Genomic DNA, 19982 nt, shown 5'->3' with positions numbered 1-19982 from the left:
TCTAGCTTAGTAGAAAACAGCTGCATTCTTACACCTGCTTCTGCTTTAATCTGTTGGAATATCATGAGTCAAGTAGACTGTGAACAACACCATTGTAGTTTTGAGAGAATGGGAGTGAAAAAGCAAATCAGGTCTTTGTGTTATTATGAAAATAGTTGTGATTTTAAAGATCCCCTAATAAGGTCTCAGGGATCCCCCAGAGGTCTGCAGATCGCACTTTTGGGAACAGCTGCCCCAGAGATTACAATATATATCTTTGACCTGTAAGAGTCTAATTAAGTTATTTTATATTTTCCAGACAATTAAAACACTTTAATTCCATCAATTCTTTCCCCTTCACTCAATTTTTATTTTTGGCAATACTCATGTTTTTTTAACTCTGTGTATATTTTAAGCCCCATAAGACATCATCACTGTTTTATCTCATTATTTTAGATTTACCCACATAGTTATCTTTTTTAAAAAGAGTTATTTATTTTAGAGAGTATGAGTGCAGGGAGGGGCAGAGAGGAGACAAGCAGACTCCCCACTGAGCGGGGAGCCCAATATGGACCTTGATCCCAGGACCCTGAGATCATGACCTGAGCCAAAATCAAGAGTTGGATGCTTCATTGACTGAGGCACCTAGGCACCCCATATAGTTACCATTCTTATCACTTTTTACTCTTTCCTGCATATGCAGTTCTCCATCTGTGATCACTTCCCCTTTTTTTGAAGAGTATATGCTGGAAAATTGTCCATATTTGAGGTCTCATCATGTTCTGTATTTCACCTTCATTTTTACTGGTTAAAATTCTGGGTAGGCCATTGTTTTCTTCTAAATATGATATTATCCCTTTATGTTCTGGCTTCTGTTATTTCTTTCCTTTTTTTTTTTTTTTTTTTAAGGTTTTATTTATTTGAGAGAGAGCAAGACAGAGACGAATATGGGCAGTGGGGAGAGAGAGAAGTGGACTCCCTCCTGAGCAGGCAGCCAGCAGACTTCCTCCTGGGTCTCTATCCTGGACCCTGGGATCATGACCTTAGCTGACAGCAGATGCTTAGCCAACTGAGCCACCTAGGTGCCCTAGCTTCTGTTATTTCCATTATTTCCTAGTTGTTAGTCTTGTCAATGCCTTCCAGCCAAAAAGACCAGTGAGAACACTTAGGGTTTTTTTTGTTTTTTAATACTTCTTACAGTGAGGGATTCTTCATGTATTTATAGGGAACCTTTGGTGTTTTCTTAAGATGGTATTAGAAAAAACCTATTAAGGATTTGGATTTTGGTTGAGTAATTTTAGAGAGAATCTAAGGCAGCAGAAGTTTGCTGCAAATAGGATGTTGTCAGAACATGGGAACATTTTAATACTGTAATCTTTTGTTTGATTGAGGTGAAATTCATGAAGCATACAATTAAACGTACATTTTAAATGTACAGGTCATTGTTATTTAGTATATTCATAATATTATGGAACCATCAGCTCTCTTGTTTCAAAACTGTTTTGACACACTAACAACTATGTAATTATTTCCTATTTCCTCCTTCCACTATCACCTGATACACTTTACTTTCTGTCTCTTTGGATTTGCCTATTCTGGATGTTAATATGTGACCTTCATGTCTGACTTCTCTCACTTAGCATCATGTTTTCAAAGTTCAAGTTGTAGCATGTACTTTTTTTCTTCTTTTGGCTATTATGAATAATGATGCTGTAAATATTCTTGTACCATTTTCTGTGTGTATATAAGCTTTCATTCGTCCTGTGTATACATCTAGGAGTTGAATAGCCAGGTCAAATGGTAATTTTTAGGAAACACCAAACTGGTCTTCTGTAGTGGATGCACCATTTTACATTCTCACCAGCAATGGACTAGAATCTCGTTTCTCCATATTCTCATCAACACTTGTTATTTTCATATTTTCCTTTTTTTAAAATTAAAACTATTCTAATGGGTGTGAAATGACATTTTATTGTGGTTTTCATTTTCATTTTCTTTTTTTAATTTTTTAGAAAAGATTTTATTTATTTGAGATACAGCACTCCCTTCTGGACTGCAAAGTTTCTGCTGAAAAGTCCACTGATAGCCTTATGTGGTTTCCCTTGTATGTAACTATTTTCCTTTCTCTTGCTGTTTTTTAAATTCTCTTGATCACTTTTTGTCATTTTAATTCCTTTAGTGTGAACCTCCTTGGGTTGATTTTATTGGAGGCTCTCTGTGCCTCCTGGATTTGGATTTCCTTTTCCTTCCCCAGATTTGGGGAAGTTTTTTTCTTTCTTCAAATATATTTTCAGCCCCCTTTTATCTCTTTCTCCTTCTGGGATCCCTATAATGTGACCGTTATTACAGTTGGTGTTACTGAATTCCCTTAATCTATTATCATTTTTTATTTATTTTTTAATTTTTAATTATTATTTTTCTCTCCTTTTCAACTTTATTACGTTACATTACTCTGTCCTTCATATTGCTGATCCATTCTTCTGCTTCTTTTAGTCTACTACTTACTCCCTATACTGTGTTTTTAATTTCAGTTTTTGAGTTCTTCATCTCTGATTGGTTTTTTGTTTTCTCTCTTTGTTGAGGGTCTCACTGAGGCCCTCCACCCATTTCTCGAGTCCAGTGAATATCTTTATGACAATTACTTCAAATTCTCTATCACACATATTACTTATCTCCATTTCATCTAGCTCTCTTGTTGTGATTTTACCCTGTTCCTTCATTTGGAACATAGTCCTCTTTCTCCTCATTTTGGGTAACCTTCTGTCTGTTTCTCTGTATTAGGAAAATCATCTGTTTCTCCTGCTCTTAAATGTAGTGGCATTATGAGGAAGAGGCCCTGTAGTGCCCTGCAGTGCAATGTCCCCAGTTCACCAGAACCAGCCATTTCAGGAGTGTCTTGGCCTATGTGTTGTCTTGTCCAACTTGTGTTGGTTTCGTCCTACTGTTGTGGATGAACTACATTTGCCATCAGTCCAGTCATCTGCAATGGTTCTTTGCCGTTTGCAGTGGGCAGCATTTGGTCCCTGTGGTGTTAGTGGGCAAGTCTGGGCCTCCTTGGGCTTGAATTGTGTCTTACTAGGTGTTTGCCAGAGCCGTGCTAGCACTGATCTGCAGGATACTTTCTCTTTGTTGCCCCTGAGAAGCTTTTGTTGGTGGGCAGGGCCTGCAGTCAGACCAGATGTGTGCCCCTATCCCACTGTTAGGGCCACAGTTGGACTGATGTGTGTGGTTATCTTTCCCTCTCCCTGGGATATGAGTCATTTTGGAGTTGTGCTTGTCCCTGGCAGGGCTGCTTGCACACTGCTTTGGAAGGACTCCTCTGGACCTGCAGGAGAGCATGGTGACAGGGTACAGAGTACCAGCAAAGTCTCTGCCAGTCTTCTGCAAGAGGGGACTTGTAGCTGCCCAGGATGGAAGGACCAAGTCTGCAGAAGAGTGTGGGGGGTGGCAACCCTGTTAGAAAGCTAGGTAGAGAGTGTTTGTGCTGCATTTGTTCCCACAGGTATCCCTGTATCTAGGCTGGAACGCACGGGAGGGAAGTGGCACTTGCTAGCCCTTTTGTTGTTGGAAAAGTCTTCCAAAGATCCTGCACCCTCCAGCACATGCTCTGAGATTAGTAAACCAATCTCCCTCCTGTATATACCCCTGGCGTTTTTCAGACTGTTGATTCTATGTTGTAGCTCATCAGGCCTGTTTGTAGTGCTGTCTCTTGAAGGGCAGGGACTCAGTTTCTTCTCACCTTGCCTGATGATTTTTAAAGTTCTAGTCCCCTGGTTTTCAAAGCCAAATGTTAACGGGGATTCATCTTTGCCTGATATGGAGTCTGTCCATCTCCCTTCTTTGTGCCTGCGACATCCCTCCCTCCTGGATAGTCCCATTGGTCAGTTTGGCTCCCTACCACGTCTCTACCCTTCCTACCCTCTTCTCTACATTTAACTGTGGACCGTATGCTCTGCTGGTCTTCATGTCATTTTCTGGGTTATTTACACTGATGTGGGTATTATCTGATTGTATCCATGGAATCAGGGAAGCTTAAGGTCCTCCTTTGTCATCTTCCACATTAGTTCTAAGCTGAGCCTTTGTCCATTTTTTAAATTGGGTTGTCTTTTTTTTTGTTTAAGTGTTAATATATTCTGGATATTAAACTCTTATCAAATATATCTCAATAATGCTCTTTGATGAAGAAACATTTTTATTTTGATGAGTCCAAATTGTCTATTTCTTCTTTTGTTCATCATGCTTTTGGTATCAAATCTAAGAATTTATTGCCAAATACAACATCATAAAGATTCATCCCTATGCCTTCTTCAGAGAGCTTTACTGTTTCAGCTACTATAAATATATAGTGGATACACACGCGCGCGCGCGCACACACACACACGGTGTTGATCCATTTTGATTTAGTTTCTGTATGTGATATGAGGCAGGGGTCCATCTTCATTTTTTTGTATGTGATTGTCCATTTGTCTTAGCACCATTTGTTGAAAAGACTGTTCCTTCCCCTGTTGAATGGTCTTGGCACCTTTGTTAAAAATCATTTTGTCGCAGGTGTTTGGGTTTGTTTTTGGATTCTCAAATCTTTTCCAGTGGTCTCTAGGTCTACCATTATGCCAGTACAACACCTGATTACTATAGCTTTCTAACAAGTTTTTAAGTCAGAGTGAGTATTCCTGCTTCATTTCTTTTTAATATTGCTTTTGCTCTTCAGAGCCCTTTGCAGTTCCACATGAATTTGAGGATCAGCTTATCCATTTCGACAAACAAAGGACCTTAGAATTTTCATTGGAATTACAGTAAATCTATAGATCACTTTGGGAAGTTTTCTCATCTTAACAATATTTCATCTTCAAATCCATGATCATGGATATCTTTCCATTTATTTATGCCTTCTTTAATTTCTTTCATCACTGCTTTGTTGTTTTAGGTGTATAAACCTTTTTTTAGGTGTTTAGGTGTATAAGCCTTTTACCTCCTTGTTTACTTTTATTCTTTATTTTGGATGCTTTTGTAGATGGAATTGTTTTCTTAATTTTCTTTTGGATCACTCATTGCTGGCATAGAGAAACAACTGATTTTTGTGTTTTGATCTTATACCTGCAGTTTTGCTGAATTCGTATATTATATTATCTCTGTATAGAATTTGTGTGTGTGTGTCTGTGTGTAGTCTGTAGTATTTTCAAAATACATAAAATCATGTCATCTGCAAATAGAGATAATTCTATTCTTTTACGATTCGGATCCTTTTTATTTCTTTTTCTTGTATGCTTGCTGTGGCTAGAACTTCCTGTGCAGTGTTGAATAGCAGTGATGAAAAGCAGGCAGTCTTGTTACTAATCTTAGTGTGAAAGCTTGGTTTTTAACCATTGATAAGGATGTTAGCTCTGGGTTTTTCATGGATGCCTTTTATTTAGGGAAATTCCCTTCTTTTCCTTGTTTGCTCACTCAGTGTTTTTGTATGAAACAGTGTTGGATTTTATCAAGTATTCTTTCTTTGTCTCCTGAAACAACCGTGTATTTTTTTTTCCTTTGTTCTATGATGTATTACCTGGATTGCTTTTCCTGTTTTGAACCATCTTTGCATTCCTGGAATAAGTCCCACTTGGTTATAGTATGTAATCTTTTAATATGCTGTTGGATTCAGTTTGGTAGTATTTTGTTGAGATTTTTACATTTGTATTCATAAGGGCTGTAGTTTTCTTTCAGTATCTTTATCTGGCCCTGGTTTTAGGGTAATGCTGGCTTAATAAAATGTGTTAAAAAGTGTTTCCTGTTCCATTTTTGGAAGTTTGTGAAGGATTGATGTTAATTCTCTAAATGGTAGAATTTATTAGTGAAACAATCTGACCCTGTACTCTAGGGAAGATTTTGGATTACTGTTTCAGGCTCTTTACCTTATAGATCAGTTCAGATTTTCTATTTATTCTTTTTTTTTTTTTTTAAGATTTTATGTATTTATTTGACAGAGAGATCACAAGTAGGCAGAGAGGCAGGCAGAGAGAGAGAGAGGAGGAAGCAGGCTCCCTGCAGAGCAGAGAGCCCGACGCGGGGCTCGATCCCAGGACCCTGGGATCATGACCTGAGCTGAAGGCAGAGGCTTTAACCCACTGAGCCACCCAGGCGCACCTCTTTTTTTTTTTTTAAAAGGTTTTATTTATTTATTTGACAGACAGAGATCACAAGCAGGCAGAGAGGCAGACAGAGACAGAGGAGAAAGCAGGCTCCCCTCGGAGCAGAGAGCCCGATATGGGGCTCAATCCCAGGACACTGGGATCATGACCTGAGCTGAAGGCAGAGGCTTTAACCTACTGAGCCACCCAGGCACCCCTCTATTTATTCTTAAGTCAGATTTGTGTTTCTAGGAATTTGTCCTTTTCATATAACTTATCTAATTGTTGGTGTCTTATTGTTCATGGTATTCTGTTATAATCCTTTTAATTTCTCTAAGGTCTGTAGTAGTCCCTTTGTTTCCAATTTTAATTATTTGCCTCTTCTTTTTTTTCTTAATTTCTTTGTCAGTTTTGTTGACCTTTTAAAAGAACCAACTTTTTGATTTGTTTCACTCTATTTTTATATTTTATCTGTCCCCTAATATTTTTTAATTCCTTCCTTCTGCTGGTTTAGAGTTTAGTTTATTCTTTTTCTTGTTCCTTGAGGTGTAAAATTAGGTTATTGTTTTGATATCTCTTTTTTTTAATTTTTTTAAAGGTTTTATTTATTTATCTGACAGATCACAAGTAGGCCGAGAGGCAGGCAGAGAGAGAGAGAGGGGAGGAAGCAGGCTCCCTGCTGAGCAGAGAGTCGGATGCAGGGGTCGATCTCAGGACCCTGAGATCATGACCTGAGCCAAAGGCAGAGGCTTTAACCCACTGAGCCACCCAGGCACCCCTCTTTTGTTTTTTTGGAGAGAGAGTGCATTAGCATGGGGTGAGGGACAGAGGGAGAGAGAGAATCTTAAACAGGCTCCATGCTCTGTGTGGAGCCCAGAATGGGGCTTGATCTCAAAACCCTGAGATCATAACCTGAGCTGAAATCAAGAGTCAGATGCTTAACCAACTGAGCCACCCAGGCACCCCTTGTTATCTTCTGAGTACTGCTTTTGCTACATTCCATGTCTTGGTATATTCTGTTTTGTTTTCATTCATCTTAGGTTTACCATCTTAATAAATTAATTTTTTTAAATCAAGTTTATTGATTTAAATCAACTTACATACAATAAACCGAATCCATTTAAAGCACAGCATTTGAGTGTTTTTTTTTTAATTTTTATTTCTTATAAACATATAATATATTTTTATCCCCAGGGGTACAGGTCTGTGAATTGCCAGGTTTACACACTTTACAGCACTCACCTTAGCACATACCCTCCCCAATGTCCATAACCCCACCCCCCTCTCCCAACCCCCCTCCCCCCAGCAACCCTCAGTTTGTTTTGTGAGATTACGAGTCACTTATGGTTTGTCTCCCTCCCAATCCCATCTTGTTTCATTTATTCTTCTCCTACCCCCTTAACCCCCCATGTTGCATCTCCACTTCCTCATATCAGGGAGATCATATGATAGTTGTCTTTCTCCGTGTAAGGTTTTATAGGCGAGATAAACACAACACCAGGCGAAGTGGGTGCAAGGCAAGATTTATTAAAGGCACTCTCCTGCGAAGTTTCAGGGCTCAGGAGAAGGGGAGCCAGGAAGGTTGCGCCGGGAGGAGGTGGGCACCCTCAGGCGAGGTTCCTCGACTCCGGAAAGGGGAGTGGGGGAAGTCGCACTGGGAGGGAGTTGGCGGGGGTCTTTTATCTGTTTCCTGTATAGGTATCGGGTTACCTATGGAGACATGACCTGGGCATACATCCTTTTGGCGAGAGAGTCAAGGGTGAAGGAAAGGAGGGGGAGGAGGCTGGAAGACGGCGGGACCCCGGCGGGACCCGGCAGTCATTTCTCTTGTTCCTCCTGCACTCTCAGAGCCGCCGGTCATTTCTATTGTGCCTTCTGAACTCCCGGAGCCCACGGACCTAACACTCCGATTGACTTATTTCGCTAAGCATGATACCCTCTAGTTCCATCCACGTTGTCACAAATGGCAAGATTTCATTTCTTTTGATGGCTGCATAGTATTCCATTGTGTATATATACCACATCTACTTTATCCATTCATCTGTTGATGGACATCTAGGTTCTTTCCATAGTTTGGCTATTGTAGACATTGCTGCTATAAACATTCAGGTGCACGTGCCCCTTCGGATCACTGTGTTTGTATCTTTAGGGTAAATACCCAGTAGTGCAATTGCTGGGTCATAGGGTAGCTCTATTTTCAACATTTTGAGGAACCTCCATGTTATTTTCCAGAGTGGTTGCACCAGCTTGCATTCCCACCAACAGTGTAGGAGGGTTCCCCTTTCTCCACATCCTCGCCAGCATCTGTCATTTCCTGACTTGTTAATTTTAGCCATTCTGACTGGTGTGAGGTGATATCTCATTGTGGTTTTGATTTGTATTTCCCTGATGCCGAGTGATGTGGAGCACTTTTTCATGTGTCTGTTGGCCATCTGGATGTCTTCTTTGCAGAAATGTCTGTTCGTGTCCTCTGCCCATTTCTTGATTGGATTATTTGTTCTCTGGGTGTTGAGTTTGCTAAGTTCTTTATAGATTTTGGACACTAGCCCTTTATCTGATATGTCATTTGCAGATATCTTCTCCCATTCTGTCAGTTGTCTTTTGGTTTTGTTAACTGTTTCCTTTGCTGTGCAAAAGCTTTTGATCTTGATGAAATCCCAATAGTTCATTTTTGCCCTTGCTTCCCTTGCCTTTGGCGATGTTCCTAGGAAGATGTTGCTGCGGCTGAGGTCGAAGAGGTTGCTGCCTGTGTTATCCGAAAGGATTTTGATGGATTCCTTTCTCACATTGAGGTCCTTCATCCATTTTGAGTCTATTTTCATGTGTGGTGTAAGGAAATGGGCCAATTTCATTTTTCTGCATGTGGCTGTCCAATTTTCCCAACACCATTTATTGAAGAGGATGTCTTTCTTCCGTTGGACATTTTTTCCTGCTTTGTCGAAGATGAGTTGACCATAGAGTTGAGGGTTTATTTCTGGGCTCTCTATTCTGTTCCATTGATCTGTGTGTCTGTTTTTTTGCCAGTACCATGCTGTCTTGATGATGACAGCTTTGTAATAGAGCTTGAAGTCCGGAATTGTGATGCCACCAACTTTGGCTTTCTTTTTCAATATTCCTTTGGCTATTCGAGGTCTTTTCTGGTTCCATATAAATTTTAGGATTATTTGTTCCATTTCTTTGAAAAAAATGGATGGTATTTTGACAGGAATTGCATTAAATGTGTAGATTGCTTTAGGTAGCATAGACATTTTCACAATGCTTATTCTTCCAATCCAGGAACATGGAACATTTTTCCATTTCTTTGTGTCTTCCTCAGTTTCTTTCATGAGTACTTTATAGTTTTCTGAGTATAGATTCTTTGCCTCTTTGGTTAGGTTTATTCCTAGGTATCTTATAGTTTTGGGTGCAATTGTAAATGGGATTGACTCCTTAATTTCTCTTTCTTCTGTCTTGTTGTTGGTGTAGAGAAATGCAACTGATTTCTGTGCATTGATTTTATATCCTTACACTTGACTGAATTCCTGTACAAGTTCTAGCAGTTTTGGAGTGGAGTCTTTTGGGTTTTCCACATATAGTATCATATCATCTGCGAAGAGTGATAGTTTGACTCCTTTGCCGATTTGGATGCCTTTAATTTCCTTTTGTTGTCTGATTGCTGAGGCTAGGACTTCTAGCACTATGTTGAATAGCAGTGGTGATAATGGACATCCCTGCTGTGTTCCTGACCTTAGCGGAAAAGCTTTCAGTTTTTCTCCATTGAGAATGATATTTGCGGTGGGTTTTTCATAGATGGCTTTGATAATATTGAGGTATGTGCCCTCTATCCCTACACTTTGAAGAGTTTTGATCAGGAAGGGATGCTGTACTTTGTCAAATGCTTTTTCCACATCTATTGAGAGTATCATATGGTTCTTGTTCTTTCTTAATGTGTTGTATCACATTGACTGATTTGCAGATATTGAAGCAACCTTGCAGCCCTGGGATAAATCCCACTTGGTCGTGGTGAATAATCCTTTTAATGTACTGCTGAATCCTATTGGCTGGTATTTTGGTGAGAATTTTCGCATCTGTGTTCATCAAGGATATTGGTCTGTAGTTCTCTTTTTTGATGGGATCCTTGTCTGGTTTTGGGATCAAGGTGATGCTGGCCTCATAAAATGAGTTTGGAAGTTTTCCTTCCATTTCTATTTTTTGGAACAATTTCAGGAGAATAGGAATTAGTTTTTCTTTAAATGTTTGGTAGAATTCCCCCGGGAAGCCATCTGGCCCTGGGCTTTTGTTTGTTTGGAGATTTTTGATGACTGTTTCAATCTCCTTACTGGTTATGGGTCTGATCAGGCTTTCTATTTCTTCCTGGTTCAGTTTTGGTAGTTTATATGTCTCTAGGAATGCATCCGTTTCTTCCAGATTGTCAAATTTGTTGGCGTAGAGTTGCTCATAGTATGTTCTTATAATTGTCTGTATTTCTTTGGTGTTAGTTGTGATCTCTCCTCTTTCATTCATGATTTTATTTATTTGGGTCCTTTCTCTTTTCTTTTTGATAAGTCTGGCCAGGGGTTTATCAATCTTATTAATTCTTTGAAAGAACCAGCTCCTAGTTTTGTTGATTTGTTGTATTGTTTTTTTGGTTTCTATTTCATTGATTTCTGCTCTGATCTTTATGATTTCTCTTCTCCTGCTGGGTTTAGGGTTTCTTTCTTGTTCTTTCTCCAGCTCCTTTAGGTATAGGGTTAGGTTGTGTACCTGAGACCTTTCTTGTTTCTTGAGAAAGGCTTGTACCGCTATATATTTTCCTCTCAGGACTGCCTTTGTTGTGTCCCACAGAATTTGAACTGTTGTGTTTTCATTATCATTTGTTTCCATGAATTTTTTCAATTCTTCTTTAATTTCCTGGTTGACCCATTCATTCTTTAGAAGGATGCTGTTTAGTCTCCATGTATTTGGGTTCTTTTCAAATTTCTTCTTGTGATTGAGTTCTAGCTTCAGAGCATTGTGGTCTGAAAATATGCAGGGAATGATCCCAGTCTTTTGATACCGGTTGAGACCTGATTTAGGACCGAGGATGTGATCTATTCTGGAGAATGTTCCATGTGCACTAGAGAAGAATGTGTATTCTGTTGCTTTGGGATGAAATGTTCTGAATATATCTGTGATGTCCATCTGGTCCAGTGTGTCATTTAAGGCCTTTATTTACTTGTTGATCTTTTGCTTGGATGATCTGTCCATTTCAGTGAGGGGAGTGTTAAAGTCCCCTACTATTACTGTATTATTGTCGATGTGTTTCTTTGATTTTGTTATTAATTGGTTTATATAGTTGGCTGCTCCCACGTAAGGGGCATAGATATTTAAAATTGTTAGATCTTCTTGTTGGACAGATCCTTTGAGTATGATATAGTGTCCTTCCTCATCTCTTATAATAGTCTTTGGCTTAAAATCTAATTGATCTAAGGATTGCCACCCCTGCTTTCTTCTGCTGTCCATTAGCATGGTAAATTGTTTTCCACCCCCTCACTTTAAATCTGGAGATGTCTTCGGGTCTAAAATGATTTTCTTGTAGGCAACATATAGATGGGTTTTGTTTTTTTATCCATTCTGATACCCTGTGTCTTTTGACTGGGGCATTTAGCCCATTAACATTCAGGGTAACTATTGAGAGATATGAATTTAGTGCCATTGTATTGCCTGTAAGGTGACTGTTATTGTATATTGTCTCTGTTCCTTTCTGATCTACTACTTTTAGGGTCTCTCTTTGCTTAGAGGACCCCTTTCAATATTTCCTGTAGAGCTGGTTTGGTGTTTGCAAATTCTTCCAGTTTTTGTTTTTCCTGGAAGTTTTTTATCTCTCCTTCTATTTTCAGTGATAGCCTAGCTAGATATAGTATTTTTGGCTGCATGTTTTTCTCATTTAGTGCTCTGAATATGTCATGCCAGCTCTTTCTGGCCTGCCAGGTCTCTGTGGATAAGTCTGCTGCCAATCTAATATTTTTGCCATTGTATGTTACAGACTTCTTTTCCTGGGCTGCTTTAGGATTTTCTCTTTGTCACTAAGACTTATAAATTTTACTATTAGGTGATGGGGTGTGGACCTATTCTTGTTGATTTTGAGGGGGTTCTCTGCACCTCCTGGATTTTGATGCTTGTTCCCTTTGCCATATTAGGGAAATTCTCTCCAATAATTCTCTCCAATATACCTTCTGCTCCCCTCTCTCTTTCTTCTTCTTCTGGAATCCCAATATTCTAATGTTGTTTCGTCTTATGGTGTCACTTATCTCTCGAATTCTCCCCTCGTGGTCCAGTAGCTGTTTGTCCCTCTTTTGCTCAGCTTCTTTATTCTCTGTCATTTGGTCTTCTATATCGCTAATTCTTTCTTCTGCCTCATTTATCATAGGACTGAGAGCCTCCATTTTTTATTGCACCTCAATAATAGCTTTTTTTGTTTCAACTTGGTTAGATTTTAGTTCTTTATTTCTCCAGAAAGGGCTTTTATATCTCCCAAGAGGGTTTCTCTAATATCTTCCATGCCTTTTCGAGCCCGGCTAGAACCTTGAGAATCGTCATTCTGAACTCTAGATCTGACATATTACCAATGTCTGTATTGATTAGGTAGCTAGCCTTCAGTGCTGCCTCTTGTTCTTTTTTTTTTTGTGGTGAATTTTTCCGCCTTGTCATTTTGTCCAGATAAGAGTATATGAAGGAGCAAGTAAAATACTAAAAGGGTGGCAAAAACCCAAGGAAAATACGCTTTAACCAAATCAGAAGAGATCCTTTCAGAAAGTGGTTGATTTTCTGTTTCTAGAATTGCTGTTCTTCTTCTCTTTGATCTCCCGTTGGATTTGTGGGTGTTTGCAATCTTTAAATAAGCTATCTAGCTGATCTCCTGCTATGTGAAGTAGTCTCAGCCTGCTACTTCTCTGCCATCTTGACTCCTTAATAAATTAATTTTAACTAATTAGTAGGTAGGTAGACTGAAACTGGTATCCCAGCTTATAATTGATAAAGAAGATTGCAGTCAGCTCAGTGAGAGAAAGGCATGGTAAGTACTTTGTGTTATGCAGTGACCTTCTCTGAAGTGATAATTCTGTGAGATATTTTATGTTCAACAGGAGAACAATATGATTTAGCTAAAGGCATCAGATTAAGTGCTTGGACTTCAGGAGCTAGCTGCTTTTTTTTCTCCCCTTGGGGAAATTATTATCTCTTTATATCTATTCCTTTTTCTGCTGCAACTTTTAAGATTTTCTTATTGTTTTGCATTGTTATCACTTTTACTGTGATGTATCTAGGTATATTTTTCTTTTTTATATATTCGTCTTAGAGTTCCTGGTGCTTCCATAAACCATGGTTCCTTGTCTTTTGTCAAGTTTTAGAAAATTGTTGACCATTATCTTTTCAAGGATTGTATTGTGTCTGTCCTATTTTCTCTTTCCTTAACTTCTGGGATTCCCATTAAATATATGCTGGATCTTTTTATTGTATCATCCTTTGGCTCTGTTCCTTTCTTGGTTTTCTTTCTTCTTGTGTTTCCTTTCTTCATTCTTACTTTATTCTGACCTTTTCTAGCTCACTCACTCTTTTTGTTTGCTTTGTTTTAGTAGATATTCTTTTCCCCCAGTTTTATTGAGATGTAATTGACGTGTTAATTAACTCTTTAATTGTACCTAATTTTTAGTTTCGTTGCATGGTGGCCAGAGAATATAGTCTACAAGATTTCTGTCTCTATTGGGAATTTCTCCATGGTTATTACAATGTATAGTCAGGTTTTATAAATGTTCTACTTAATGTTTTGAAGTAAGAAAACGTATATATGTTTAAAATAAGAATGTTGGTTTCTTGTTTTCTGGTGCTATCTATATATTTGATCATAGTTTTTACACTTTTTTCCTTATTATTTCCTAATAGAATTTTGAAAAACTGGTGTCTTTAAGTTGGCATTTGGATTTTTTTGTCATGAGTGAAAATAATTATCATTTGTTTATGTATTGTGTAGGTGCTGTAAATCTAATTTCTTCAAAATCTTTGCACTGTAGATTTAATTCATTCAGCCAGTCTTCCCAGCTAAATCAAAGTAACCCTTTGTCAGTAAAAATATGGCTTTACTTTTCAAATTCAGGTATCATACTTTTAACTGTTGAGAGCCTTTTCATTTCTGAATTTTAATTCTAAAACTGGGAAATGGATTGTGGGGGGTGTGAAAAAAGGGAAAGTGAGTATGGTGGGATAGCAGGCAAAGTGAAAGGGACAAGGCACTGGACTTTTGCCTTGAGTTTTTCAGTGAGCTAAGACTATATAGCCTTTCCATATTGTTTGCTTTGCTGCTGTGGCAAGGAAATACCTATTTCCCAAACCTCCTTTTACTTAGTACCCAGAGATTTTTACATAGAGCATTATCAATGCAATGCACAATACCAAGGTTCTGAATGGTGGCATTCTTCTAGACCTTTTGAGAGATTCTGTTAACAAATAGAAAGATCTGTGCCCTTAGTTCTGTAGGAAGGATACACAGACAATAACCATAATAAATATTACACAGTATATTAGAAAGTGATAAGCGTTTTGAGGTTTAAAAAAAAAAAAAAAGGAGGGGGTAAGCCAGTGAACGTTTATTTGAGATTGCCCACAGACAAGAGAAGGTAAGGGAGTTTGGGATATAATTTTAATAAAATGGTCTACGTAGGCATTATTCAAAAGAAAATGTTTGATCAAAGGCTTGAATTAAATGAGGGAATTTGCCATGAGTATCTGGGAGCAAGAGCATTCTAGCTGGAGAATGATCAATAATACTAAGACTTTAATATGGGAGAGAATGTGTTCAAGGGCTAGTAAGAAAGCCAGTGTACCTTGAACTGGGTAAGTGACTTGGGGGGAGGAGTAAAGTGAGATCAAAATGTTGCTGGATAGGTTCTTCGTAGGGCATTACAGGCTATTATAAAGATGTTGGGTTTTTTTCTCTAAGAGGATAAGATCAACAGCTATTGAAGGATTTTTGAGGAACATTACCTGTCTTAGGTTTTAAAACGATTCCTGTGGTTGTGGTGTTAAGAATAAACAGTACGTTCGTAAAGATAAATGCACTAAGACCAATTTAAGAAGCTATTGAAATAGTACAGGGGAGAGATAATAGTGGATCTATCTGGATGTAGTAGTAGTGAGAAGTGATTGGATTCTGAATATAATTTAAAGATGGTGGCAATAAGATTTCTTGATAGTTTTGGTATGAAGTGTGAATAAATGAATGAAGAAGATTGCTCCAAGGTTATAACTAACAGAGACAGGGAAGGTTGCAGATTTGTTGGGAACCTTTTTCAAGTGCGAGAAGGGTGATCTTGAAGGAAGAGTTAGATAAAACTGGAATATTGTCTTTGATCTGTTGACTTTTGGGGAGAAATTTTAAAGCCTCCCTCTGTGACTGTCAGTTTTGCTTAACATTTGTAGATGTTTATTATTTATGTATTATTAGTAGTAGTATTATTATGTATTATGTATGTATTATTATGTAACCATTTTGTTGTGTGCAGAGGAGCTCATGAATACTATATCTTCTTGGTGAATTGTATCTTATTATGTATAATATTCATCTTTAGCAGGTGTAGTGCTTTTTGCCTTAAATTCTATTAGATTGTTCTGATAGTAGATGGTTATTATTAACATTTGCTTAATCTTTTTATCATCTATTATCCTCAGCATTTCCTTTTCCTTTATAAACAGCATATAGCATATATCAAAATAAAACAAGTATGAATGCCTTTTTCTTAATTTATAAACTTAATATTTATTGAGAAGACTGTGTTTGGACTTCTCTGCTTTTTATTTTCTCTTTGATGTCTTCTGTTGTTACTTTTTATTTTAATTTAATCAATCAAATTTTCTTTACTTTTTAATTCTACAGATTTGAAATTTATATATCTTATTTCACTATCTTATTTGGGCACCCTTAGCATTTTAATACATTTTTTAAAAGATTTTCCTTGAATCAGTGTCCACTAGTCTAACCTTCCATGGTGAAATCTTTTGGGCTTCTTAGTTTCTGTATTATTATATACAATATAACTCTCTTTTCATAGTAATCTTTTTGAACAATTATTAATAGTTACTACATTTAGTTGCCTTTTTCAGTGGTTTAATTGCTTACTAATGTTTATTGACTTTTTTTAAAGATTTTATTTATTTGACAGAGAGAGAGAGCACAAGCAGGGGGAGAAGCAGGCTCTTTATAGAGCTGGGAGCCTGATGTGGGGCTTGATCCTAGGACCCTGGGGTCATGACCTGAGCCGAAGGCAGACGCTTAACTAACTGAGCCACCCAGGCACCGCTGTTTATTGATTCTTGTGTCTTTCTTTTTATATATTCTTGTTTCTGTGCTGGAGAATTACTCTATGAGTGGATGATAAACTTTTGGAGTCCTTGCTTGTCCAAAATGTCTATATTCTGTTGTTATGCTTGAGTGGTACTTTAGCTAGTTATCGAATTCTGGGTTGAAAAGTATTTTCACATCTTTCACCATGATGCTGGCAAAAAATTTTAAGACTGTGGGAAAAATAGGCATTCTTACACATTGGAGGTAGATTGACTTATTGATAGAAATTTGGGGAATGATTTGGAAATGTGTAGTAAACAAAAATACACATGGAACTTTGAAAAATCTATATCACTGAAATAAAAACACTACTATAAGGCTTTCTGTACAGGGTTATTTAAGGTAGCATGTATATTATATAATCCCACTTCTATAAAGAAAATCAGAAAACAAACATGTCATATGTTTGTATGAATAAGAAAAAGGAATAGAAAGATACACCAGACTATTACTACAGTAATATACAGTTACTACAGTTACTTAGTAACTACAGTTACTATAGTAACTGAAGTAGGAGAGAGTGGAAAACATAGATGAGATAATTTATTCAGACAGATTTTATTTATTTATTTATTTGTTTGTTTTTATTTTTATTTTTAAATGTTGGCTATTTATTTATAAGACTGTACTCCTTTGACAGAGAGAGACACAGTGGGAGAGGGAAAAACAGGCCTCCCAGAGCAGGGAGCCCAATATGGGATTTGATCCCCCAAATCTGATGACACTGCTAATGAAGAATTGTGTGTTATTGTTTTTTAGGTAGTCTAGTTTTTGTTTTTATCTTTTTTTCTGGAATTGAGTAGAATTCTACCTTTTATTCTTAAAGTTCTGAAATTTTCCCAGGACATATATTTTTTTCTTCATCCACTGAGCACTGTTTGGGCCCTATTAATCTAAAGACTTCTGTATTTTTTGAGCTCTGAAATATTTTCTATTGTGTCCTCTTCTTTAGTCCCCTGGGCTTTGTTTTGTTTTGCTTTTTCCTATAATTCCTACTTGGTATAATCTGGGGATCTGAATTTCATGGGTTTTTTTACTCCCTTTTTTAAGAAGTCTTTGTAAGCATACCCCATTTCATCAGCCATATTCACTCTGCTTTTCAACTCACCCACTGAGAGTTCTTTTGTTGTTATTGTTGTTGCTGTGCAGTCATTTTTTATTTCAAAGTTCTTTGGCACCCTCTTGCTCAGAGCATATTATACTTCTTTACTTAAAACACAATAGTTTATAGAATTTGAGGATCTTAAGTATATTTACTTTTTGTTCTTCTAGTGGTTAACCTTATAATTCTGATGAACACTTAAGTTTATACATTATTTCATACACTTAACATAATAATTTTAGCCATTTTCAAGACACACCTCTCCCCCACATTCAGCCTTTTGGAAAAACTTCTGAGATGATAGGTGAGTGGTGAACTTAGAGACCCTGTGCCATTACACTTGAATATTATGTATTCTGTCTCTGTATAAGATTCTATACTCAAAATAATTTTAACCCCAAACTCTGATGTTATTGTACCCTTGACATAATAGTTAACTCTTGACAGTGAAAAATCTGTTGCTTTTGTGATTCATACTTTTTGGTATAAAATCTGTTTTTAATTTTTTTAGATTTTATTTATTTATTTGACAGAGAGAGAGATCACAAGTAGCAGAGGGGCAGACAGAAAGAGAGGGAGAAGCAGGCTCCCCACTGAGCAGAGAGCCCAATGTAGGGCTCAATCTCAGGACCCTGAGATCGTGACCAGAGCTGAAGACAGAGGCTTAACCCACTGAGCAACCCAGGTGCCCCTGTTTTTGTTTGTTTTATTTGGGATCGCCCTCTCCATTCTTTCCAACAGTCCTCATCTGTGACTGTTCTAGTTTACAGTTTTAACCACCTTGGTATGTCTCTCTGTTCTAGTTCATCTGCTTTCATTTCATTGACATTTTATGAGAGACGACAATTAAATTCATGTCCTAATGGACCCTAAGGAATCAAACTCCTAAATCCTGAGTGGCCACTTCATGTCCTTTTTCCTTGGAGCACTGGTCAAGCACTGTAATTCCCCTTTTTATTGCTTATTGAATTACTGAAGCCTTGCTTTATCCCCACAAGAATGTTATTCTTATAGCCCCAGCAACTCCTAAGATGTGTTTCTTCTGATGGTTTAGCTTCTGCCCATTTATCTTAGCAGTGGTTTTAAGGTACCAGGTATCTCTTCCCAGAATAAATTTCTGCTTATAAGGGCCTCTTTCATCAGTAGGAGCAATGTACAAATTCACTGTCATCATTCCATAAATGAAACAAGTTTATGGCAGGGTTATAGGGAATTAACATTCCCTATATTAGTGAGTAATTACTAAATACCAGGCCCGTTGCTGCATGTTTTATATTGTCTTATTTAATCCTCACAATCCTCTTAGTAGGTTTCATATGTACTTTATTGATGAAGCAACTGAAATTTAAGAAAAGTGGAAGTAACTTTGCCGCAAGGTGGACGTTGTGGAGCCATTTTTCAAACTCTGGCATGTCTGACACCAAAGAGTGATTCTCCTGGCTCAGTACACTATAAAATTTAGTTAACACTCTCATTTTTCTGAGGCTTTTCTTATCCATGGTATTTTATAGAACCTTCTCTTTCCTCTGAACCATAAAATGTATAATCCATATTACTCACTGGGGACATAATTTATTGCCTTTTACTGATAGTAGTTTTTTATACTATGTGTATTATACTATACACTATATATAAGTGTCCTGTATATAGTCTTCCTTAGTTAGATAGCAATACAGTAAGAAAAAAAATTGACAGCAATAACATTTGATTAATCTTAATAATTAAAATTTTCCCTGAAATAATCTCAATTTTTTTTTTTTTTTTTTTTTTTTTTTTTTTTGAGAGAGATCACAAGTAGGCAGAGAGGCAGGCAGGGGGCAGGGAGCAGGCTCCCTGCTGAGCAGAGAGCCCGATGCGGGGCTCAATCCCAGGACCCTGAGACCATGACCTGAGCCAAAGGCAGAGGCTTAACTCACTGAGCCACCCAGGCACCCCTAATCTCAATTATGCTTTAGTCACCTTTTATAAAACAATAATATACTATTCATAATTTCGGCATTATGGATATTGAATAAATTGGAAATCATGGGTTCTGTAAGTTTCTTCTGGTTCACAATTGCTACATCTTTCTCTCTTCATAGGAGTAAAGTAGAAGGAAATTCTTTTAAATCACACTTGTTTGAAGAGAGCCATTTATGTTTGATTATTAGTAATAAGTAATTGCATTTTCTAAATATTAGATAATATTTTCTTTAACATTTTGGAGGAATTTTGTTATTATTTATATTCACAGTAAATAAATGTCTTTGGTTTTATACATGAAACTCCAGAATTGAACATGTAGTAAGGAAAACTTGTTAAATCAGAAAAATGTCATGGCCAGTTTGTGATTTGCCATCACCAAAATATGTTCTTTTTGTTTTTTTAAGACATTGGTGCAAGAGAGGTGCATCTTCCTGCATATTTTGTTTTAAGGAAAGCAGATTTCTTGTATTTGAAT

At 37.4% G+C, this 19982-nt stretch overlaps 1 protein-coding gene across 3 annotated transcripts in view; it reads left to right on the top strand.

The window, feature by feature from the left end:
* LOC111143144 (zinc finger protein 644) overlaps window positions 1–19982 on the top strand; it is a 106170-nt gene that overhangs the window by 56296 nt on the left and 29892 nt on the right. The gene's annotated exons all lie outside the window — the stretch shown is intronic.

The sequence above is a fragment of the Enhydra lutris genome, unplaced genomic scaffold (assembly GCF_002288905.1).
Source record: "Enhydra lutris kenyoni isolate GAN:26980312 unplaced genomic scaffold, ASM228890v2 scaffoldscaffold9, whole genome shotgun sequence".
NCBI lineage: Eukaryota > Metazoa > Chordata > Mammalia > Carnivora > Mustelidae > Enhydra > Enhydra lutris.
This window is presented reverse-complemented; position numbering and strand designations above follow the sequence as displayed.